Below are 25,131 nucleotides of genomic sequence, written 5' to 3'. Positions count from 1 at the left end.
TGGAACGCGTCCCGGCAGGGCCGGGCCAGGCCCAGGAGCACATGTGGTCCTCGCTGAGGGGCTGGAGCCGATGGGGGCCTGAGGAGTACAGGGGTGGCCTGGTGTCCCCGGCCGCAGCTCTTCCCTGCCGCAGCCGCCTGCGCTCCTGTCCACGCCCGAAGCCCCATGCCCGCAGAGGCAGCTGGGTCTGGAGCTGCCAGCGCCAGCAGCCCCAGAGCAGAATGAGCTCCCTGAGCAGAGGCCGAGGCTCATCTACCCTAGGCCCCACCCCTGGGCAAGTGGTGCGGATAGGACACAAGGGGGGGCGGTGCCGGGGGGGGGGGGCGGGGGGCGGGGGGCAGCAAGGCACGCCAACGGGAGGCTGGGGCATGGGGCAAAAAAGTCAGACCCACGGGGGGGGCGGTGCTGGGGTGGGGTGCAGAACAACAAAGGCAAACCCGCGGGGGGCGGGGCAAGCAGGGCACGGCCACTGTCGGCGAGGCCATGGGGGGGGGGGCGGTGCCGGGGCGGGGCGCGAGGAAGCCAGGCACGCCCGCGGGGGGCGGTGCCGGGGCGGGGCGCGAGGAAGCCAGGCACGCCCGCGGGGGGCGGTGCCGGGGCGGGGAGCCCGGAAGCCAGGCACGCCCGCGGGGGGCGGTGCCGGGGCGGGGCGCCCGGAAGCCAGGCACGCCCGCGGGGGATGGGCAACAAAGGCACTCGGGGGGGCGGGGGGGGGGGGGCGGTGCCGGGGCAGAAAAGGCACACCCGGGGGGGGCAAGCAGGGCACACCTACAGTGGCCAGTGCCGAAGAACGGCACAAAGGCGCGCTCGCGGGGGGCAGGCGTCAGGTGGATTTAGGGCCAGGCACACCCACCCTTGGCAAGGCCACCAAGTTGGGGGTGGCATGGGAAAAACCCCACCTGCAGGCACGGACAAGGGGATGGGGGGGCATAGACAGGTGCAGACGTGGTGCACATCCTCACGGCTGCTCGATCATCTCACCTTCAAGTCCAAGGAAGGGAAATGCGGTCACAAACACTCCTCCCAAAAAACAAGTTGCCATCCTGCAGCAAGTTCAGAATTCCGGGAAAATCCAGTGCACCTAGAACAAAACAGCAGCAAAACTATCAGTTAAAAAAAGCTGTGTGGCTTAAAACCCTCTTGTCACCCCTGGACACCCCGTAGGAAACTGCTGACGGGGAAAAAAAAAAAAAAAAACAAAACACCACAAAAAACCCAACAAAACAGAAGAACAAAAACCCAAGCTGCATCCCAGGGCACTCTCTCCTGTGGGTGCCGCTGGACCCTGCCCAGTCCCACGGCTCTCGCCTCGCACAGAAGGAGCTCCCTGGACAGAGCCCGGGGCTCATCTACCCCGGGCCCCCGCCACCGAGCCGGCCCTTGGGCATCCTGGAGGACTGCGGGCCCATAGAGCGCAAGTTCGGAGGACTGAGGGGCACTTCCGCCATCATGGAGGACCGCGGGCCCGTAGGGAAGCGGCGGGAGCCTGCCGGAGCCCCGGAGGAGCCGGTGAGTCCCCCGCGAACCGAGTGCCAGCGGCAGCAGCGGCCGCGGCGGTGGCGCCGCCGTCTCGGTGCCGCATCCGCGTCGTTTCTCTCCGGGGCTGCGGCCGGTGCGCGGGGGGAGGGCGGGGGGGGCGTGGTGCGTGGCGCCGCCATTTTGGGAAGGCTGAGGCTGCCCGCGGCGGGGTGGGGGCCGCGCGGGCAGGAGGGGACAAGCCGCCGCCCCGCCGTGCAGAGCTGCGTTCCTTGCGTGTTTCGGCAGGAATCGCTGTTGAGTCCGTCTCGCTCTCCACGGCTTCCGGGCAGCTCCTCTGCCGGCCGTGCCGCTCCGCGGTTCGGCCGGCGCGGAGCAGCGGTGACGGGACCTGCGTGCGTGAGGGGCTCTTGCGAGAAGAGCCTCACAATAACCAGGCTCAGCTGCGGGGCGGCACTAGTAAATGGGGTGGTCCTCGGGCGCCGTTAATTCGTGCCACGCGCTTGAGCTGGAATTTGAGATAATAGTCTGTTATTTAAATGGCCCGATTAAAGAGTTGACTAGTACAAAAATCCGGTGAACGTACGGCTCACAGCCAGCCAGCGCTCTGTGTACCGCTGCGGAAGGGAGCGGGAGCAAAGCGCAGACACCGGACTGACACAAGAGGAAAGGTTAATTACCGTTGGAAATCACGGCTTCGGATTGTGAATTAGGACTCTAATTAGGGGTACTTTCACGACGACCCTTGCCCTAAACTGCTCCCAATTGGTGTTCTATTTCTGCTTCCTAATGAGAAAATTTTCATCTGTTAGTGCTGGGGGGGTATCTTTAATGCATAAATTTAAGATCGCTAGTATTGTTAAACGGGCATTCGTGATGCCCAGATAGCATTCGATCTGTTTCTAAAATGAAATCTAAGTTTTTGTTCATCGCATTTAATTGGCGTCATTTTTTTCTTTTAGCTCTACTTGGAAGGAATTGGTACCCGTCCCCTCCTCCCCCCACCCCCGACGGCTATGTTTAAATTTTGGCAGTCGTGACTCCCTGTTGGTTCTCTAATTTTCCTTTTATTTTAAATCTAAATCTTTTAGTGTTATCTTAGTTCACCACCGCCCGGGAATTCTTTCAGTACCTACGTTTAAACGTAGCCGGTATTGAACGATGCCTTTTTTTATTTCTCTTTATTTAAAAATCTAAAGCTTCGATTACTGTTTTGGTTCTAAGCAGGAGTCACCGTTGCCTCCCAACTTACTTACAGCGGTGTGATCGTTTAAGCGTTAGAGACTCCCAATTAGTTTCCAGTTCAATTTGTTTAGCAGTGGTTATGTTTAAATGGAGCTGTTAATGACTCCCAATTAGTTTTCTGTCTTTATCACTTAAAAAGGGTCTCTAAACTATTAATTTTTTTGAATTGCAATACAGACTGGGAATAATTACCGCCTGGTTCATTAAGTAATATCTGCCACTAAACTTAGTCATTACTCAGTCCTAGGCAATATTTCTTCTCTTTAGGCGCGCTCTAATATTTTGTGACTTTACCACGAAGTGGATTAACTAGGATGCGCGATTTTTTCTTTTCCTGTTAAGAGTTGTTTCTCTACAGGTGTTACTTCCAGTTAGGACTCTGTTGTTGACATTTTGCTCCTTGCCCTTTGATTACATCAATGGGGAGTAAGTCCTGTCTGCAAAGCGGGAAGCAATAGCTAGAGCAGACGACGGGCAGTATTCGCTCCCAAAGACTATTCTGGTTACTGTGATGGACATTTTTATTTTAAACGTTTTGACGTAAACAAGCGGTAAAAATTAAACTAATAGAAACTGACCACTTTGGAATTCCCCAGGAAAAACCACCGGAGCGCCTCGACGCGACCGGAGCGAGGACGCCTGCCGCGGTCCACTTGGGACGCTCGACGGTTTTGCACTCCGGCTCCAAAGTTTGAAGCTCCGCGGAGCGCAACCTCCCCAAGCGGCGACTCGGCCTTTAGCCACCGCCCGCTCTTCTCTCCGGCTCCGCCACCCGTTTTTCCAGAGCAGCCCAAAGTCCCGGGGAAGCGAACCCGCGCACGGCAGACACGCCGCGACACCAAACCTCCGGCTGTCCAGCCGCGCCGCCCCCGACCGTCGCTGCTGCGCCCACGGGAGCCTCCGGCCGACGCAGTGCCGAGCGCCCGCGACCCCGTCGGCCGCCGGCTCTGCCAGCGGCGTGGTCCGGCGAAATCCGCGACGCTGCCGAGTCTGCGGCGAGTCTGGGGCGTGCTTCTTTAGTGAAGGAAAATGCCATTTCAACTCTCAAGTCCAACCTGCAAGGAAAAACAAACCCCGCGTACAAGGCTAGACCCGTTCCTGTCTGTTGCAGAACTTGTACCAGCGCTACATTCTGGACAGGACCGAACGACAAAGCAGAATGACAGCCTGCAAAAATCCTCCTCTCAAAGCTCTCCGGTTGCAAAGTGAATATTGCAGATGACCAGCAGTTGTAAGACACTGAGACTCCTACTTTTCTCCATCTGCCTCCCTTAACAGAAAGAAGTCCCAAGGAAACACCAGGATAGGGTTGAAACAAAACCGAACCAAAACCAAAAACCAAAACCAAGGAAAAACCGTCGGGGAAAAGAACCCCAAAGCATCAGGAACTGGACCAAGCACCTTAAGTAACACTGAAGTGACTCGAACCAAAACAAGTGACAAAGCACCTCGGGAGAGGTGCCAGGAAAGACAAATGAGTCCACACAGAGCAACACCCGTGTCCTTCTAAGAGGACTAGGCAGGTGAGAGAAGGCCCTTTGAAGGCCCGTGTTCTGAGAGAACAGATTGATTCTGGTGCCTGGAAGGGAAATGGAGGGCACACGAAGGGGAGGGAGGAACTCGGACAGCTTACGGAGCTGCCTGCGGTGCAAAGCCAAAAAGACGGCTGCAGGATGGCTCGGCGTCGGTGCCGTCGACCCCCCAAAAGACGCTGTGACCCCACTTGGGGACGACAACCTCTGGCCCTGGTGTCCCCCCGGGGCTGGGCAGAGGCAGCAGCGCTCGGCGTAGCTGGTGGCAGGGGGTCCGACGGGATGGAACGCGTCCCGGCAGGGCCGGGCCAGGCCCAGGAGCACATGTGGTCCTCGCTGAGGGGCTGGAGCCGATGGGGGCCTGAGGAGTACAGGGGTGGCCTGGTGTCCCCGGCCGCAGCTCTTCCCTGCCGCAGCCGCCTGCGCTCCTGTCCACGCCCGAAGCCCCATGCCCGCAGAGGCAGCTGGGTCTGGAGCTGCCAGCGCCAGCAGCCCCAGAGCAGAATGAGCTCCCTGAGCAGAGGCCGAGGCTCATCTACCCCAGGCCCCACCCCTGGGCAAGTGGTGCGGATAGGACACAAGGGGGGGCGGTGCCGGGGGGGGGGGGGCGGGGGGCGGGGGGCAGCAAGGCACGCCAACGGGAGGCTGGGGCATGGGGCAAAAAAGTCAGACCCACGGGGGGGGCGGTGCTGGGGTGGGGTGCAGAACAACAAAGGCAAACCCGCGGGGGGCGGGGCAAGCAGGGCACGGCCACTGTCGGCGAGGCCATGGGGGGGGGGGCGGTGCCGGGGCGGGGCGCGAGGAAGCCAGGCACGCCCGCGGGGGGCGGTGCCGGGGCGGGGCGCGAGGAAGCCAGGCACGCCCGCGGGGGGCGGTGCCGGGGCGGGGCGCCCGGAAGCCAGGCACGCCCGCGGGGGATGGGCAACAAAGGCACTCGGGGGGGCGGGGGGGGGGGGGCGGTGCCGGGGCAGAAAAGGCACACCCGGGGGGGGCAAGCAGGGCACACCTACAGTGGCCAGTGCCGAAGAACGGCACAAAGGCGCGCTCGCGGGGGGCAGGCGTCAGGTGGATTTAGGGCCAGGCACACCCACCCTTGGCAAGGCCACCAAGTTGGGGGTGGCATGGGAAAAACCCCACCTGCAGGCACGGACAAGGGGATGGGGGGGCATAGACAGGTGCAGACGTGGTGCACATCCTCACGGCTGCTCGATCATCTCACCTTCAAGTCCAAGGAAGGGAAATGCGGTCACAAACACTCCTCCCAAAAAACAAGTTGCCATCCTGCAGCAAGTTCAGAATTCCGGGAAAATCCAGTGCACCTAGAACAAAACAGCAGCAAAACTATCAGTTAAAAAAAGCTGTGTGGCTTAAAACCCTCTTGTCACCCCTGGACACCCCGTAGGAAACTGCTGACGGGGAAAAAAAAAAAAAAAAAACAAAACACCACAAAAAACCCAACAAAACAGAAGAACAAAAACCCAAGCTGCATCCCAGGGCACTCTCTCCTGTGGGTGCCGCTGGACCCTGCCCAGTCCCACGGCTCTCGCCTCGCACAGAAGGAGCTCCCTGGACAGAGCCCGGGGCTCATCTACCCCGGGCCCCCGCCACCGAGCCGGCCCTTGGGCATCCTGGAGGACTGCGGGCCCATAGAGCGCAAGTTCGGAGGACTGAGGGGCACTTCCGCCATCATGGAGGACCGCGGGCCCGTAGGGAAGCGGCGGGAGCCTGCCGGAGCCCCGGAGGAGCCGGTGAGTCCCCCGCGAACCGAGTGCCAGCGGCAGCAGCGGCCGCGGCGGTGGCGCCGCCGTCTCGGTGCCGCATCCGCGTCGTTTCTCTCCGGGGCTGCGGCCGGTGCGCGGGGGGAGGGCGGGGGGGGCGTGGTGCGTGGCGCCGCCATTTTGGGAAGGCTGAGGCTGCCCGCGGCGGGGTGGGGGCCGCGCGGGCAGGAGGGGACAAGCCGCCGCCCCGCCGTGCAGAGCTGCGTTCCTTGCGTGTTTCGGCAGGAATCGCTGTTGAGTCCGTCTCGCTCTCCACGGCTTCCGGGCAGCTCCTCTGCCGGCCGTGCCGCTCCGCGGTTCGGCCGGCGCGGAGCAGCGGTGACGGGACCTGCGTGCGTGAGGGGCTCTTGCGAGAAGAGCCTCACAATAACCAGGCTCAGCTGCGGGGCGGCACTAGTAAATGGGGTGGTCCTCGGGCGCCGTTAATTCGTGCCACGCGCTTGAGCTGGAATTTGAGATAATAGTCTGTTATTTAAATGGCCCGATTAAAGAGTTGACTAGTACAAAAATCCGGTGAACGTACGGCTCACAGCCAGCCAGCGCTCCGTGTACCGCTGCGGAAGGGAGCGGGAGCAAAGCGCAGACACCGGACTGACACAAGAGGAAAGGTTAATTACCGTTGGAAATCACGGCTTCGGATTGTGAATTAGGACTCTAATTAGGGGTACTTTCACGACGACCCTTGCCCTAAACTGCTCCCAATTGGTGTTCTATTTCTGCTTCCTAATGAGAAAATTTTCATCTGTTAGTGCTGGGGGGGTATCTTTAATGCATAAATTTAAGATCGCTAGTATTGTTAAACGGGCATTCGTGATGCCCAGATAGCATTCGATCTGTTTCTAAAATGAAATCTAAGTTTTTGTTCATCGCATTTAATTGGCGTCATTTTTTTCTTTTAGCTCTACTTGGAAGGAATTGGTACCCGTCCCCTCCTCCCCCCACCCCCGACGGCTATGTTTAAATTTTGGCAGTCGTGACTCCCTGTTGGTTCTCTAATTTTCCTTTTATTTTAAATCTAAATCTTTTAGTGTTATCTTAGTTCACCACCGCCCGGGAATTCTTTCAGTACCTACGTTTAAACGTAGCCGGTATTGAACGATGCCTTTTTTTATTTCTCTTTATTTAAAAATCTAAAGCTTCGATTACTGTTTTGGTTCTAAGCAGGAGTCACCGTTGCCTCCCAACTTACTTACAGCGGTGTGATCGTTTAAGCGTTAGAGACTCCCAATTAGTTTCCAGTTCAATTTGTTTAGCAGTGGTTATGTTTAAATGGAGCTGTTAATGACTCCCAATTAGTTTTCTGTCTTTATCACTTAAAAAGGGTCTCTAAACTATTAATTTTTTTGAATTGCAATACAGACTGGGAATAATTACCGCCTGGTTCATTAAGTAATATCTGCCACTAAACTTAGTCATTACTCAGTCCTAGGCAATATTTCTTCTCTTTAGGCGCGCTCTAATATTTTGTGACTTTACCACGAAGTGGATTAACTAGGATGCGCGATTTTTTCTTTTCCTGTTAAGAGTTGTTTCTCTACAGGTGTTACTTCCAGTTAGGACTCTGTTGTTGACATTTTGCTCCTTGCCCTTTGATTACATCAATGGGGAGTAAGTCCTGTCTGCAAAGCGGGAAGCAATAGCTAGAGCAGACGACGGGCAGTATTCGCTCCCAAAGACTATTCTGGTTACTGTGATGGACATTTTTATTTTAAACGTTTTGACGTAAACAAGCGGTAAAAATTAAACTAATAGAAACTGACCACTTTGGAATTCCCCAGGAAAAACCACCGGAGCGCCTCGACGCGACCGGAGCGAGGACGCCTGCCGCGGTCCACTTGGGACGCTCGACGGTTTTGCACTCCGGCTCCAAAGTTTGAAGCTCCGCGGAGCGCAACCTCCCCGAGCGGCGACTCGGCCTTTAGCCACCGCCCGCTCTTCTCTCCGGCTCCGCCACCCGTTTTTCCAGAGCAGCCCAAAGTCCCGGGGAAGCGAACCCGCGCACGGCAGACACGCCGCGACACCAAACCTCCGGCTGTCCAGCCGCGCCGCCCCCGACCGTCGCTGCTGCGCCCACGGGAGCCTCCGGCCGACGCAGTGCCGAGCGCCCGCGACCCCGTCGGCCGCCGGCTCTGCCAGCGGCGTGGTCCGGCGAAATCCGCGACGCTGCCGAGTCTGCGGCGAGTCTGGGGCGTGCTTCTTTAGTGAAGGAAAATGCCATTTCAACTCTCAAGTCCAACCTGCAAGGAAAAACAAACCCCGCGTACAAGGCTAGACCCGTTCCTGTCTGTTGCAGAACTTGTACCAGCGCTACATTCTGGACAGGACCGAACGACAAAGCAGAATGACAGCCTGCAAGAATCCTCCTCTCAAAGCTCTCCGGTTGCAAAGTGAATATTGCAGATGACCAGCAGTTGTAAGACACTGAGACTCCTACTTTTCTCCATCTGCCTCCCTTAACAGAAAGAAGTCCCAAGGAAACACCAGGATAGGGTTGAAACAAAACCGAACCAAAACCAAAAACCAAAACCAAGGAAAAACCGTCGGGGAAAAGAACCCCAAAGCATCAGGAACTGGACCAAGCACCTTAAGTAACACTGAAGTGACTCGAACCAAAACAAGTGACAAAGCACCTCGGGAGAGGTGCCAGGAAAGACAAATGAGTCCACACAGAGCAACACCCGTGTCCTTCTAAGAGGACTAGGCAGGTGAGAGAAGGCCCTTTGAAGGCCCGTGTTCTGAGAGAACAGATTGATTCTGGTGCCTGGAAGGGAAATGGAGGGCACACGAAGGGGAGGGAGGAACTCGGACAGCTTACGGAGCTGCCTGCGGTGCAAAGCCAAAAAGACGGCTGCAGGATGGCTCGGCATCGGTGCCGTCGACCCCCCAAAAGACGCTGTGACCCCACTTGGGGACGACAACCTCTGGCCCTGGTGTCCCCCCGGGGCTGGGCAGAGGCAGCAGCGCTCGGCGTAGCTGGTGGCAGGGGGTCCGACGGGACGGAACGCGTCCCGGCAGGGCCGGGCCAGGCCCAGGAGCACATGTGGTCCTCGCTGAGGGGCTGGAGCCGATGGGGGCCTGAGGAGTACAGGGGTGGCCTGGTGTCCCCGGCCGCAGCTCTTCCCTGCCGCAGCCGCCTGCGCTCCTGTCCACGCCCGAAGCCCCATGCCCGCAGAGGCAGCTGGGTCTGGAGCTGCCAGCGCCAGCAGCCCCAGAGCAGAATGAGCTCCCTGAGCAGAGGCCGAGGCTCATCTACCCCAGGCCCCACCCCTGGGCAAGTGGTGCGGATAGGACACAAGGGGGGGCGGTGCCGGGGGGGGGGGGGCGGGGGGCAGCAAGGCACGCCAACGGGAGGCTGGGGCATGGGGCAAAAAAGTCAGACCCACGGGGGGGGCGGTGCTGGGGTGGGGTGCAGAACAACAAAGGCAAACCCGCGGGGGGCGGGGCAAGCAGGGCACGGCCACTGTCGGCGAGGCCATGGGGGGGGGGGGCGGTGCCGGGGCGGGGCGCGAGGAAGCCGGGCACGCCCGCGGGGGGCGGTGCCGGGGCGGGGAGCCCGGAAGCCGGGCACGCCCGCGGGGGGCGGTGCCGGGGCGGGGCGCGAGGAAGCCGGGCACGCCCGCGGGGGGCGGTGCCGGGGCGGGGCGCGAGGAAGCCGGGCACGCCCGCGGGGGGCGGTGCCGGGGCGGGGCGCGAGGAAGCCGGGCACGCCCGCGGGGGGCGGTGCCGGGGCGGGGCGCGAGGAAGCCGGGCACGCCCGCGGGGGGCGGTGCCGGGGCGGGGCGCGAGGAAGCCGGGCACGCCCGCGGGGGGCGGTGCCGGGGCGGGGCGCGAGGAAGCCAGGCACGCCCGCGGGGGGCGGTGCCGGGGCGGGGCGCGAGGAAGCCGGGCACGCCCGCGGGGGGCGGTGCCGGGGCGGGGCGCGAGGAAGCCGGGCACGCCCGCGGGGGATGGGCAACAAAGGCACCCGGGGGGGCGGGGGGGGGGGGGCGGTGCCGGGGCAGAAAAGGCACACCCGGGGGGGGCAAGCAGGGCACACCTACAGTGGCCAGTGCCGAAGAACGGCACAAAGGCGCGCTCGCGGGGGGCAGGCGTCAGGTGGATTTAGGGCCAGGCACACCCACCCTTGGCAAGGCCACCAAGTTGGGGGTGGCATGGGAAAAACCCCACCTGCAGGCACGGACAAGGGGATGGGGGGGCATAGACAGGTGCAGACGTGGTGCACATCCTCACGGCTGCTCGATCATCTCACCTTCAAGTCCAAGGAAGGGAAATGCGGTCACAAACACTCCTCACAAAAAACAAGTTGCCATCCTGCAGCAAGTTCAGAATTCTGGGAAAATCCAGTGCACCTAGAACAAAACAGCAGCAAAACTATCAGTTAAAAAAACCTGTGTGGTTTAAAACCCTCTTGTCACCCCTGGACACCCCGTAGGAAACTGCTGACATAAAAACAAGAAAAAGGAAAAAAAAAAGCCCAAGCTGCATCCCAGGGCACTCTCTACTGTGGGTGGTGCTGGACCCTGCCTAATCCCAGAATTCTTGCCTCACATGGAAGGAGCTCCCTGGGCAGAGCTCAGGGCTCATCTACCCCAGGCCCCAACCACCACCCTTCCCACAGTCATAGGGAACTGGGTAAACTGAGACACGGAGAGAGGGGAGCTAGAAATGCCATTTTCACAAGCAATGGGGAAGAATGGAATCAGAGCTGGTGGGCTGCCGGAAAGGAAAAGACATAGAAAGGAAAGGTAGAAGGTGACACTTTACAGGGCAATGCTAGCAAAAGAGCAAAAAGCTTTGGGGAACCAGACAGCCTGAAAGCAGACAGAGGCAGGGACAGGCAAGGAGGCAGGCAGAGATCCAGAGAACCGGGGCAGGGATGGCCCTGGATGCACACAAGGAGACACGTGGCTCCTGGCACCGATGGCAGACCTTCACCACCCCGAGGATTTTCTCTCTGCTTTTGCCCCTTCCTCCTCCACAGTGCCGGCTGCCTGACCTTAGGAGTAGTCAGTGGGTGACTCAATGCACTTCTCCCATGAGGTTTTCTGGACATGGAGGAGCTCACGTCTGCAGCCAACAGAGGCGCCAAGGTCCTGGTGCGGTGTTATGGTGGCATTCTCTGTTGTGGATGGGTCGGAGGGATCCTTCCTTGCCACAGGGACCAGCTGGAGACAGCTGCCTGTGGAAGCCCCTTGGTTTGACTCCTCAGCCAGCTCCTGCAGGCAGGCATGCCCAGGCAGCCCCCTTCATAGCCCAAAGCAGGGCCAGCCCCATCATTAGCCTCACTAGCTACACCTGCCCCAGCTGGAGCCCGTCAGGAACAGGGGCCTGGCCAAAGCCCCACAGCACATGGCTCCCTCCCTGTCACCTGCCCACAGCCAAGAGCTCTGCACCCAGGGGCTTGAAAACCATCCAGGGGCACAGAGGAGGCAGGAAAAGTTTACTCACTTCTGCCCAGAACAAACCCTGGCATGAGCTGGCTACAAGGCTCGGTGTGCAAACGCAGCAGGGCATCAGGAAAGAAGAGAAGGGAAAAAGCAGGAGGAAGGTAGAGAAGAGGTGGGGGACCGGCAGACAGCAAACAGGGTCCTGCAAACAGGAGAGGGACAGGGAGCAGGACAGTAGCGTAGAGAGAAGAGTACTGGGACACTGAGCAAAAAACCCAGGGAGAGATGGAGGAATACATAAGAGAGAGGGGGAGTAGGAGGCAGAGGCCAAAGGGACCAGCAGGACCACAAGGCAGGGACAAGACGAGGGACAGGGAAATATTGTAAAGCAATAGGGGAAAAGAAACACAGGCAAGAACTAACACATAGGGTCAGGAAGACAGAAAGAGGGAGCCTTACAAAGACAGTGTAAAAAGTGACACCATTTCCACCCCCATCTTGACTTCCACATTTTCCCTGACTTCGCACTCCATCTCAGCCTCCACTTTCTTCCAGCCCTGCCTCTCCCCCTGGCTTGAGGGGAAGCCCCAGTGCAATCAGGAAGGTGGTAGGCTGTCCATCAGGCTCCCACAGCAGAGGGGCCAGGACAGAAAGGCATAGCTGGCCCTCCCCATACCTGGGCAGCCCTTTCCCAGGCAGCAGAAGAAGCGGCAGGCAGGGCAGCAGAGATGGACCGGGATGCACACAGGAGAACATGTGACTCACCTCAGCTCCTAGCACCAGCTGAGACCTTCAGCGCCCCAACACTTTTCTCTCAACTCCCCTCCACTGCCAGGCTGGCCAGCAGCTCACACACACAGCCGATCCAGGCACCAAGCTGCCAGCCACGTGTGCTGGTGGTCTGCTCCATCACAGACAGCTCAGGGGGATCCTTCCTCACCACAGGGACCAGCCATTCCATGCTAGAGACACCTCCAGTTCCCTCCTCAGTCAGTTCCCCTTTATCAGCTCCCTCAGGCAGCCCCTTTATAGCCCACAGGAGGGCCAGCCCTGTTTTTAGCCCCACTGGCCACACCTGGAGCCCATCAGGAACAGGGGCCACAGGCAAGAACAAACACCCAGGGACAAGGAGCTCAGAAGAGGGAGATGTAGGAAGAAAATGTAAAAAGTGATACTGCTTTTCCACTCTCCCACCCACCCCTGCCCTTGGGAAAGCCTGATGGAAACCATGAGACTTCAGGGTGTCCCTGCTGGGTGCCCCTCATTCCCCCTGATATCTACTGGTGATGGCGTTTTGGGCCCAAGGAAGTGCCAGAGCAAAGTTGCGAATGCAAACGGTTTATTCGTGGTTTGCGTCTGGAGCAGCAGTTCTTGTAGAGGTGGGGGCAAGGCAGGTGCATTTAGCAGGGACAAGGGTGGGGAGGGGGACAAAACATGCTCATGGGAGGCAGGTGCAAGGCACACCCATGGTGGGGGGGGGGGGGGGGGCGGTGGTGGGGGGGGAGGCAGGTGCACAGGGGGAGGATAGGGTGTGAGCTATGCACACACATAAAGTGGGTACAAAAATCTGTCGGGGATAACCTAACTGAGGAAGATGAAGTTGACCTTGACAGCATTCCAGTATACCCTTGAAAAGACGGAAGAAGTGGATGAAGAATGTTGTAAACAGGTTTGAGGAAGTGATAAGAGACTGAGCAATAAGAGACTGAGCAAGTAAATACCACAGAGCAGAAACTCGGCAAGAGAACAGTAGGTACAGTGAGAAATACAGTAGGAGCTCCAGCCAATCATTATGTGAATGGAGGTGAATGGACAGAGCTATTGAGCGAATCATTTTAGCAGCCTTAGTGCATGAACAGGTGGACAGATAAGAAAGGTTATAAAAGGGTACGCTTTTTCTGCTGCACCATCTCAGCCATCTTGGTTTTTGCAACTTAATAAAGACTGCCTTCTTACATATACTCTTGTCGTTGTCCATCCCTACCGTGAAAAAAAGCAGGCAAGGCAGGCCCATGGGAGGCAGGGACATGAGAAGTAGGGCCAGGCACACACACGGGAGTCAAGGCCACAAAGATCGGGGTGGCATGGGAAAAACCCCACCTGCAGGCAGAGACAGGGGGATGGGGGGGCATAGACAGGTGCAGACGTGGTGCACATCCTCATGCTACTTGGTAATCTCACCTTCAGTCCTAGGAAGGGAAATGGGGTCACAAACACTTGTCACAAAAGACAAGTTGCCATCCTGCAGGCAAGTTCAGAGTTTCAAGAAAATCCAGTGCACCTAGAACAAAACAACAACAGCAACAACAAAATCAGTTAAAAAAGCTGTGTGTTTTAAAACCCTCTCATCACCCCTGAACACCCCGTATGAAACTGCTGACAAAAAAAAAAAAAAAAAAAGGCCCAAGCTGCATCCCAGGGCACTCTCTACTGTGGGTGCTGCTGGAGCTTGCCCAATCCCAGAGCTCTCACCTCGCACAGAAGGAGCTCCCTGGGCAGAGGCCGGGGCTCATCTACCCCAGGCCCCACCCACCGCCTTTCCAAACATCCCCCGGGGAAGGGGCCGCCGCGGGGCACAAAGGTGAGAGCGTCCGGTGCGTAGCCCACTCACTGTAGGCGGTAGCAGGAGAGAGCGCGGCAGCGCGCACCCGGAGCTGCAGTACCGTCTTTTGGTCACAGGGTGGCAGCAGGGTGCGCGGCAGCGCCGCCGGGGCTGCATAACCGCTTTTTGGTCACACGGTGTCAGCAGGGAGCGCGGAATGCTCCGCTGGGCCTGCAGTACCGACTTTCGGTCACATGGAGGCAGCAGAGAGCGGGGCAGCGCCTTCGGGGCTGTAGTACCGCTTTTCAATCACAGGGTGGCAGCAGGGTGCGCGGCAGCGCCGCAGGGGCTGCAGTACCACGTTTTGATCACAGGGTGGCAGAAGAGAATGCGGCAGAGGCAGGAGAGAGCGCGGCAGCGTGCCGCCGGTGCTGCAGTACCGCTTTTTTGGTCACAGTGTGGCAGCAGGGAGCGCGGCATCGCGCCGTCAAAGCGCACGCGCGGCTTCTAGGCTACAGTACCGACGTTTGCTCACACGGTGGCAGCAGAGAACGCGGCAGCGCGCTGCCATAGCGCATGCGCGGCTTCCCGGCTGCAGTACCGCACTATGGTCATAGGGTGGTAGCAGAGAGCGCAGCCGCACGCCGCGGGGGCTGCAGTACCGCTTTTCGGTCACAGTGCGGCAGCAGAGAGCGCGGAAACGCGCTGCCATGGCGCATGCGCGGCTTCTAGACTGCAGTACGGGTCTTAGCTCACACGGTGGCAGCAGAGAGCGCGGCAATGCGCCGCCAAAGCGCATGCGCGGCTTCTAGACTGCAGTACCGCTTTTCGGTCACAGTGCGGCAGCAGAGAGCGCCTCAACACGCTGCCAGGGCGCATGCGCGGTTTCCAAGCTGCAGTACCGACGTTTGCTCACACGGTGGCAGCGGAGAGCGCGGCAACGCGCCGCCATGGCGCATGCGCGGCTTCTAGTCTGCAGTACCGGTCTTTGCTCACACGGTGGCAGCAGAGAGCGTGGCAACGCGCCACCAAAGCGCATGCGCAGCTTCCCGTCTGCGGTACCGCACTATGGTCATAGGGTGGCAGCAGAGAGCGCGGCAAAGCGCCTCCAAAGCGCATGCGCGGCTTCCCGGCTGCAGTACCGATCTTTGCTCACACGGTGGCAGCAGAGAGCGCGGCAAAGCGCCTCCAAAGCGCATGCGCAGCTTCCCGGCTGCAGTACCGACCTTTGCTCACATGGTGGCAGCAGAGAGCGCGGCAACGCGCCACCAAAGCGCATGCGCGGCTTCTGGACTGCAGTACCGACCTCTGCTCACACGGTGGCAGCAGACAACGCGGCAACGCGCTGCCATCGCGCATGCGCGGCTCTCCGGCTGCAGTACCGCACTACATTCATAGGATGGCAGCAGAGAGCGCGGAACGCGCCTTCGGGGCTGCAGTACCGCTTTTCGGTCACAGGGTGGCAGCAGCAAGCGCCACAAATCGGTGTCACCGCACACGCGCGTGTACCACGCCCCAGTACCCAACCCTAGTCAAATCCTGGTAGCAGAGAGCACCGCAAAGGGCCGCCAGCGCGCATGCGCGTACCCCGGCCTGCAGTACCGCAGCCCCCCACGCGGAGGCAGCAGAAAGCGCCGATTCACGCAGCACCCCCGTGCGGTCACAGCAGCACCTGCGTCTTTCTCTGACACTGGGGGTACAGGGGGACCCGGAGAGGGGTGGGGCATGACCGACACCAACGGCTCTCCCCGGCATAACCCACAGACGAACACTCACCTGCCACAGCCCACGAGACAGAATCCACGCTCGATGCCTGCCCCACGCCAGATCATTGACACTGGCTGCCGCACAGCAGAGGGGTGGGGGGCGTCCGCCAAAGGACGGTGCCGTGGCTCTTGCTTGCACTCGGCTCTGCCACGTTCCCCGTCCCGGACCATGCCCGGACCGGCTCCCCAGAGCAACAATTGCCCCTTTCCCCACCGGACAGCCGTGGCTGCTGCGCCTGCGGGGCAGCCCTTGGATGGAGACAGAGCTGGCCTCCTGGGGCGAGAGCGCTGAGCAACCGGCAGGCAAACCTGGGGGGGGGGTGTGGGGGGGAGCTGCTGCGCAGCACCGGACACTCACAGCAAGACATCGGGAAACAAAAGGCCCCAGCCATAGTTCAGCACATTAGAAGAACAACACAGAAGAAAGGAGAGGAATTCAATAGAACGAGGGACAGAAGAGCAGTCGAACTGAAGGAGACCAGCCCGAAATACAGACGCATCCTCTACAAACCAGAGTGATTTGAATACTTAACACTCTATAGAAAGACAAACAGATACAATTTCCAACCCATTCTTAGCAGAAAAGCAACTGCTCTTGCTCATGTCTGATGCCCTTCCTTACAGCGCTGCTGCAGGACAAGGCTGTACACCCCCATCTAGATCTATGCTTACACCTGTCTCCAAAATACACAGTTGTTATTTGACTCTGCTCCTGCCCCGCCTTGTTCTATCATGTCACATGATTAGAAACGAAGTACTTCAGAGCGCTCTGTCAAATCACAGGGAAGAAACTCAGTAACATGCAGCTGCCTCTGGCTTGGAAGAATTAGAGAAACCCCTGACCGCTTAAGTACACCTCATAAATTACAAGCTGTACTGATTCTGCAGTGAGTTTAAACCACGTTAGTCATTCTGCCAATTATACAATTTTAACTTTCTCTAGAGTTTCATGTATGATAGGAAAAGATCAGTGAAATAATAGATCCCCCACATGGTTTTACTTGTTAAAAAGAAAAAAAAAAACAAACAGAAATTCAAATCCCCAGGGCTGCAATAGGTAAGGCCACCGAACGGGACTGGCAGATGAGCTAAGGCTTCTGGCTGTACCAAAGCACGCAGAGGAACATTTTTTTAATCGTATCTCGACCGTTGCAACCGAGAATCCGAAGACCAGCAACGCCATCCACTTTTGGAACAGCAAAAAGTTCCAGCTTTCCACACGCAGCAGCATGTGGAAGACAGAGGGCCAGGGGAGGGCCTGGGACACACAAGTGGGGCAATGGGGCCCTGAGGGCCCAGGACTCGTCACATCTCTTGCTCTCAGTGCTGCTGGGAGAATTTGATCATTCAGACACTTCCTTCTCTTCCTCTCCTCCCTTCCTCTCCTGTAGCTCCGGTCACACGGTGGTTCTCCACCTAAAAGATTACATGGCTGTCTCAGCTCTTGCGAGCTTCCTAGACATGTAGCCTCACTTGCTCGTGCGTCACACGGCCGTACCGCACCTGGGGTTACGCACACGGACCCTCCGGTGCACACTGGCAGTCTCGGTCTTGCCTGCAGCAGGCCTTCGATTTCTTCTTCTTTACCTTTCTCTGGCCTCTTCAGCTTCAGCTGCAGCAGCTCCTGTCCGCTGCCCACAGCCAGCAAGCGCTCTGCCCATCCCCTTTCGCTGTGACAAGAGTGAAGCCAGGCAGAGACAACCTAGGCAAGCCTGAAGCAGGTGCACGCAACAGCATCCCCAGGGAAGGAAGAGACAACTGTGCCCTCAGTGCAGCCTCTGGGAGACAGAAAGAAGAAGCAGTGACCATTATTGACCGTAGATCATCCCTGGCTAAATCCGCCCCTTCCACAGCAGCTTCTGGAGATGCCGCTTTTTCCCTGCACTGCAGCTAATGGCACCCACGTTAAGGCAGAATCAAGTGCATTCGAGGGCCAGCTTGCTGCCATCACAACAGGGTGACCTGGGGCTGCGAGACAGGCTGCAAGGGAAGTGCTGGAGCTGGGGGCAGCTGCGCGGGGCGAGCGGGGCCGGGGGAGCTCTGTCGAGTCGGGGAGGCGCCCGGCGCCTGCACCTGGAGGGGCGTCCGCCTCCTTTCCCTCTTCCCTTCCACCAGCTCCCGGGAGCTCCCCGGGGCTGCCCTGACCTGGCTCACCCCGAGCATACAGGCAGCCCGCCGCAGCACGGGCTTGGAGGCTTCCCGTTCCGCCGCCCCCGGCAGCCAGCGGCCTGCAGAGACCCCCGCACCCACCGAAGGGACTCGCTCGCCTCACCGCCGGCCTCGGCCCTTGCCCGCCACCATACTGCTCCTGCGCATGCGCCGGCCGCCGACGGCGCGCCGGAAGAGCCGCAGCCGGCGCGCGACCGCCGCGCTGCAGAACCGCGCTTCGGCCGCGCGGCAGCAGCGTCCGCCAGGCGGCGCGTGCCCGGGGCGGCCCCGGCGCTGCAGCCCCGCGCGTTGCGCGCCGAGCGCCCGCCGGCCCCGCGCCCCTGGGGCGGCAGCAGCGCGACCCTACCGGGAGGCAGCGGCCAGCGCCGGGCACCGCCCCGCGGCGGCGGCGGGAGGACACGCTCCCGGTGGGGCGGGGCGTGAGCGGGGAAGGGGCGGGCCTGAGCTTAGGCTGGGGGCGAGGGGCAAGTCGGGGGGTGCAGGCAGCCCCCGAGGTCCGGAAGCAGAGGGGCGGCGGGAGGGCGGTGCCGAGCATGACGGGGCGGAGGGGGCACAAGGTCGGAGGGCAGGGGTTCGGGGGGCACGTCCCGCAAAAACCTCGCATGGGGCAACATCTCCATGGGTATCACTTGGGGGGGGCAGGGATGTGCCAGGGAGGGACACGACAGTGGGGAGGAGACCCTCTTGGCCCCGGACTCTCCCCACCGGACAGCCCTGGCTGCAGCACCCGCGGGTCCCCGCTGGAGACAGAGCCAGGAGCCTCGGCCCGCAGGGCTGGTGCTGCCAGGTGAGCACGCTGAACGGCCGGCAGGCAAACCTGGGCAGGGGGAGCTGCCGAGCAGCACCAGACACGACAGCTCAAGAACAAAAATCCCAAATTATGTCTCAGCATATCAGAAAAGTAACGCAGGAGAAAGCAGAGGAATTCAGTGAGAATAAGGGATAGGATAGTGGTTGAGCTAAAGGAAGTCATCTCAAAGTACAACATGTCTTTTCAAAACCAGAGCCATCGGTACGCTTAAAAAAAAAAAAAATCAACATTAAGACTCACCAATACAATTTTGAACGCATTCTTGGCATAAAAACAAACACGCTTGCTGGTGCTGGAAAATGTCTCGTCCCTTTCTCATGGCGCCCTTGCGGGGAGATAACATCCCCCACCCTCAAGACCACAGGACGACCTCATACTGTCATCAGACTCACCGCAACAGCTACAGCCCTTGCGCCGCTGCCACTGCTGCACATCTCACTTGCTCGATCAATGAATCTGCAAAGTGAAATGTAAAACTTTAAATAAACATAATAAAGTCATGTTTAAAACTTTCTTTAAAGAAAGAACAAGTCTCAGTTGTTCGCTTTATACCAAAAAAAAGGCACATGGATGTCCATGTACATCCAACAAAAATGCTTATGCTATGAAAGTATTTGATCCGATGTCTGTGTTAACTGAACTCACCTAGCTGCAAGCAGATACCATTAAATCACCTGTCTCCAAAATACACCGTTCCCATCCGACTGGGGGGTTTCTTGTGCGTTACACTATTAGGAGGGAAATCTGGGCAGCTGCACCGCCCAGGAGAGATGCCACCGAACAGCCAGGGAAATGCGCCATCGAAAGCCAGACAGAAATAAAGTACTTCAGAGCACTCCATCCAAATATGGGGAAAAACACCCCTAACATTCAGCAGCCTCTCTTTTTAAACATATAGAAGAAATACTGAACTGCTTAAACACCCTCATCAATCATACCCTGCAGCTCTCGGGCAGTTACAGTTTAAACAAGGCAAGTCCATTTGTATATTACACAACATGAACTGTTTGGGTTTTTATGTAAGGTAAGAGATCCCCATATTATTTTACTTGGTGGGGGGGTACGGATGGACGGACAGGGACCACAACACAATGTAGAAATCAAATACCCAGTGCTGCAATACTTAAGGCTACCAAACAGGACTGGAAGATCTGCCAGGGTGGGGGGGGGAACCAACCAAGCAAGCAAAAAAACCCCAAACAACAAAACAAAACAACACCAAAAAAAACCCAACCCACAACCTTCATTGCTCTTAGTACAGATGTCAGTATCTCAGTCAGGTTTTCACGTACCCCTATGAGATATTTTAAACACTTAAGGCCTGAAAGAGCAGAAAGCTTTTATCTGGAACACAGTCCATTTCTTCAAAACACCCAAACTCTTACGCACAGTTTCTTTCCCCTTTCAGTACCACACGATGCTCACAGAATCGTTTCTCAGCAAGCACACAAAACAGAAGGCTATGCACGCTCTCAGGAAGAGCAAATAAACGGAGGGAAGTACGCTTCACACAGGCACAACATGCTCCAGAACAGACCTTATTTTATTTTGAGTGTTTGTGTTGAAGTACTTCCTATCAAAACTAGAGAAGGAGAGCTGGCACGTTCTCCAAGTTCACTTTAAAGTCCGTACTGCAAGTACCCGGGGAAAAATGCAGACACACATGGCAGACGTACCTTGTCCTTGCAGGCCACTCGGGATCCTTTGGGCCAGTCTTGTACCTCCAAGGCAGAAGAAAGGGTCACCACGGTGAAATGATGCCAGTTGATATTCTGCTGAGAGTGGAAAAAAAAAAACAAGCCACCTTTTTGCACAAAGCGGGCTAGGAATCGAAAGCTTCCTATTTCGGCGAAGGTTTGCAATGACTACAACCGAGTGGAGGAAAAAGCATTTTGCATCATCTTTGGTACAGCTGTTGAGACAGGCCACTAGAGATTTTGGTTTTCATAGAAAACTGGGCGCTTTCTGCCTTTTTTTTTTTTTCTTTTTTTTTTCTCCTTCTGACTCATTGGCAGCTTCAGTCTCACCAGAACTCCCTTCCTTAGATCGACACAGATAACTACGCACCTTTTCTCAAGCCTACACAGAGCCAGGGTTTCCTCACCCTAGACATCCCAAATCGAATACTATCCCTAAAATGTACAGTGACCCACCTGCCCTTGTCAACCGCCTCCTTGCAGAAACTGCCCCTTCACAGCTTATCCCCGTCTCGGCGGATTGTCCTGCTGGAGGATGAAGTGCAGAAGATCCGTATCCCCACAGCATTTGTCTGTGAGGGTACATGTTCAGAAATACTCCGAATCTGTAAGACAGGTGTAATTTCTGTGATTTCAATCATCAGAACTCAATTGTGAGGAAGCAAACTAACGTTTAAATGAAGGGTCTGTATGCTATAGTCCTAGGAGAGGGGCAGGGGGGAGAAAGGCACTATAAATTGGAAAAAAAAAAAAGAGCATGATTCAGAGCTCCCAATCATGACGGAGCGGTGGTGACAGTAACAAAAGCAAAACCAAACAGCAGCAATGTTAAGTGAAATCCAGCTTTAACTCTGATCACGTCTTTAAGAGACTCCCCAAGTCTATATACCTCAGTCCTATGAAGGACTAGTCCTTTTTTTTGAAGGACTAGTCCTTTTTTTTGAAGGACAAGCTTTTTTTTTTTTTTTTTTTTTTAACACGTAAAAGTCCCAGACTGAGGGCTCCACGGAACAGCATATGGACTGAACCACAGGACAAGCAGTCATCAACACTCTAATGAAAAAAACAAATCGACTATAAACCAAATTTAAACATCACTGTCCATCTTGTTACTTTGGTTACATTTCTACCGGCATCTAGGTGCTCAAGAGTTCACTGTCCTCACACCACAGGTTACTGACAATGTACTCGGGCATCTAAAAATAAAAAGCCATCTCCACCCCACCTATAAAATCAGAGTGAACCAAGAGAAGAGAAACGCTCAAGAAGGCAACAGGCAGCTCTGCACTTATCACGGAGGAAAGTCTGTTCCTCGGCCCGGAAAAAAACCCACTCTCGACTACCAAGGGACCTCCCGGGGAACGAATCGTGCTCCATTAACGGCGTTTTGTCCCCAGCTTCTCTGCCCCGGGCTTGGGTGGGGAGGGGCGGCGGGGCCCTTCCACTCGCCCTGGCCCCTCCGCGCTCCCCCAGCCCCACGTGGGCCATCGCCCAAGCACCGACCGCATCCGCCCGCGCGGGATCTCCCTTGTGGGACGCGGAACGTGACGCCGGGAAGAGGCGGCGAAACAGGAACCTCTTGGTCAGGTCGCCCGGCCAGCGGCGAGAAGACCGAGCAAGGTTCTGCCCGAGGGGCCGGGCAGGGCCCCCTGGAGCCCCAGCCGGCCCGTTTCCGCCCCCTTTGCCCGGTACCGAGCAGGCCCAGCCGCCCCGCCCCAGACACCGGCGAGCACCGCCCGGCCCGCTCCGGCGCACCGGCAGCGCCGCGCCCCGGGACCGCCGCTCCCGCCGTGCCGCGAGAGGCGCCTGCCCGGCTTCCGGCCCTGCGGGGACATCGCCCTCCCCACCCCCCCACGGCGCGGCTCCCCCCAGCTCCTTCCCACACGGCGCGGCTCCGCCCGCAGCCCCCCCGCTCCGCGCCCCCGACACGGGCCCCGCCGGCCTGGCCGCCCGCCTCACGGCTTTCCCCGGGACCCACCGGTCGATCGCCCGGTCCCCACTTACCCGCTCCCTCGGCGGAGCCCGAGCCAGAAGAGCCGCAGCCGCAGCCCCAGCCCCGCAACGCTCAGTGACCGCGCCGCTCCTGCCGCGATTCGCACTGCTGGGCGGTGCACCGGAGAGTGCAGGAAGCCACGCGCCCCGGAGGGGCGGGGAGAGAGGCGGAAGTGACGCTTCCGGCGGCGCGACAGGATGCAGGAACACGCGCCCACCAGAACGGGGGATGCGGCAAAGCGCGCCCCCTGCCGGGCGGGGGGAGCATGGAAGACACACCCCGGGGCGGGCGGGAGCACCGCTGGGCAGCGCCAAAGCACGCGCACCAGGTGCGGGAGGAGGGAGCGGGACGGCACCTCCCGGCGGCCGGCGACCGGGAGACCCCGCGCACCCGCCGAAAGGGATGACTCGCTCGCCTCACCGGTGGCCTCGGCCCTCCCCCGGCGCGCCGCCGTGCTGCTGCCGGGCACGCGTTTGCCCGGCACGCGCTTGCCCCGCCCACCAACGACGCGCCGGAGGGGCCGGAGCCGGCGCGCGAACGCCGGGCTGCAGGACGCGCTGCGGGCAGAGGGCGAGGGGCAGAACGGCAGCGCCGGCCCCGCGCCCGCGGAGCGGCAGCGGGGCTGCCTTACCGGGAGGCAGCAGACGGCGCCAGGCAGCCCCCGCGGTATCGCATGGCCGCTGCGGGCGAACGGCAGCGTGGAAACAGCGAGCGACACCGCGCATGCGCGGGTCGGGGCTGCAGTACCGGCCCTTGGCCGCATGGTGGCAGCAGAGCGCCGCAAAGCGAACTGAACCGCGCAGAAAGCCCATTTAAGAAGCGCGGGCTCTGAGGAAATCCGGGGGCGATGGACAGAAAAGGCAGCGAACGTGCCCCTCCAGCCCGTGTCCGGGGCTACACGGCAACAGCTGCCCTGTCCCCCGATGACCCCTCACTAGCCAGGGAGGGGCGTCGAGAAAAGGGGAGGAGACCTGCGGGTCGAAGTGAAATCGGGTTTAACGAGACAGCACCACTACCAACAGAGGCGTGCAAAGTTACACTGGGCCAAATGAACGTGCAGCAGCCGCGATCGGCAGGAGAGGGGTCCTCGGGAGCAAGAAGCAGCAGGGAAAGGAGAGACCCCTGCAGGAGCCCCGCGGGAGATCCCCTTCCTCAGCAAACCTTCCCCCTTTATACTGAGCATGACACAATGGTCCGGGCTACACCTGTAGCTGACTCAAACTGCTAACAGCCTGCTGAGCATTGCTGGGCTGTGATTCTGGACCAGCCAAACCGTGACGGCGAAACACAGACAAGCAAGTCTGTAGACAGAAACTTTTAAAAGCGATGGGGATTAAGGAAATAAGGAAAAAATAAAAATAAAAATAGTAATGGAGAAGTAGAAAGAAAAAATCTATAAAGCAAAGGCACTGAAGAAAAAGAAAAAGTTAAAACTTAAGATATTAAAAAGCAAAGAGTAGATGTAGAAAATACAGTGTAAGCAATAGGGATTAGGGAAATAAAGGGGAAAGATATAAAAATACAGAAAGTGACAGCCAACAAAAATGGAAAGAAAAATTTAAAAGGACGGTGGTAAGGAAAGATAAGGTATAATTAAAAAATAAAGACAGGATGTGGGATAAAAGTAGATAGACATCTTTAAGAGCAACAGGGTACAAGAAACAGAAATAATTTAAAAATAGGGTCAGGGAGGTGGATAGAAGAAAATTGAGGAAGAATTTTTTTTTTTTAAGTGAGAGCATACAGGACAGAGAGAGGAATTAAAAAGGAGGGACAGGGTGCCAGAGGGAGGGAAAATGAGAAAGAGAAATTGCAATGCAGTGAGGCACAAGGAAAGCATTAAGAAATTGGGAGAGGGAGCCAGAAAGTGGGACACCATGAACAAGAGAGGGATGGAGAGGGGGACAAGGGTGTAGAGAGGAGAGCTGAGAGATTGCACCAGAAAAGAGGGACTGAGAGACAAATCGGAGAGATGGGGAGTGAGGCAGAAGGGACTGGCAAGACAGAGGCAAAACAAGGCCCAGGGACAAATTCTAAAGCAACAGGGAAAAAGAAACATGGGCAAGAAATTAAAAATAGAAACAGGGAGCCAAATAGAAACACATGTAGAACAAATATTTCAAAAAGCGATGTGGTACGGGAAATGGGCAAGAAATAACACATGGGGGCAGGGTGACAGATGGAAGAAGCAAAACTGAAGAAGTGGTTGGGTAGAGAACACAGAGGGAAGAATTAAGAACTAGAGACAGGGAGATGGACAGAGGGAAAAGCAGAAAGAATATTTTAAATGTGAAAGGATACAAGAATTAAAAGAATAGGTATATGGACCTGCATAGAGGGATGCAGGTAAAAATGTGAAAAACAACAGGATACAAGAAACATAGGCAAGAAATTAAAATTAGGTCAGGGAGGGGGAGAGCAAGAGAGGGGTTGCAAGAAAATTTAAAAAGCGACTGGGTTCAAGAAACTTAAGTGAGAAGTTAAAAGACAGGAACGGGGAGGTAGAAACTTTCAAAAGCGATGGGGTACAAGAAACATGCAAGAAGGAAAAAACAGGAACAGAGAGCCCAGTAGAAGCAAACTGCCATGGGTTGACCTTGGCTGGCTGTTGAGTGCCCACCAAGGTGCTCCATCACTCCCTTTCCTCAACCAGAGGAAGAAAATACAACAAAAGCGGTAGTGGAAACCCACCACGCTTCCCACAATCAACAGGGACCTGGATAAATGGAGGCAGG

General features: G+C 57.7%; 1 long non-coding RNA gene across 1 annotated transcript; it reads right to left on the bottom strand.

The window, feature by feature from the left end:
- Nucleotides 1-16,709: 16,709 nt before the first annotated feature.
- LOC147414630 (uncharacterized) lies at nucleotides 16,710-22,470 on the bottom strand. Its single transcript, XR_015183843.1, has 5 exons — nucleotides 22,408-22,470; nucleotides 20,860-21,008; nucleotides 20,383-20,478; nucleotides 19,099-19,162; nucleotides 16,710-17,504 (listed from the first exon to the last, which is right to left on the bottom strand). It is a non-coding gene; the product is annotated as an uncharacterized LOC147414630 (long non-coding RNA).
- Between the last annotated feature and the right edge of the window lie 2,661 nt (nucleotides 22,471-25,131).

Source organism: Leptosomus discolor, chromosome 12, assembly GCF_034619465.1.
Source record: "Leptosomus discolor isolate bLepDis1 chromosome 12, bLepDis1.hap2, whole genome shotgun sequence".
NCBI classification, from domain to species: Eukaryota; Metazoa; Chordata; class Aves; order Leptosomiformes; family Leptosomidae; genus Leptosomus; species Leptosomus discolor.
The sequence above is the reverse complement of the archived record's forward strand: the minus strand, read 5'-3'. Positions and strand labels throughout refer to the sequence as shown.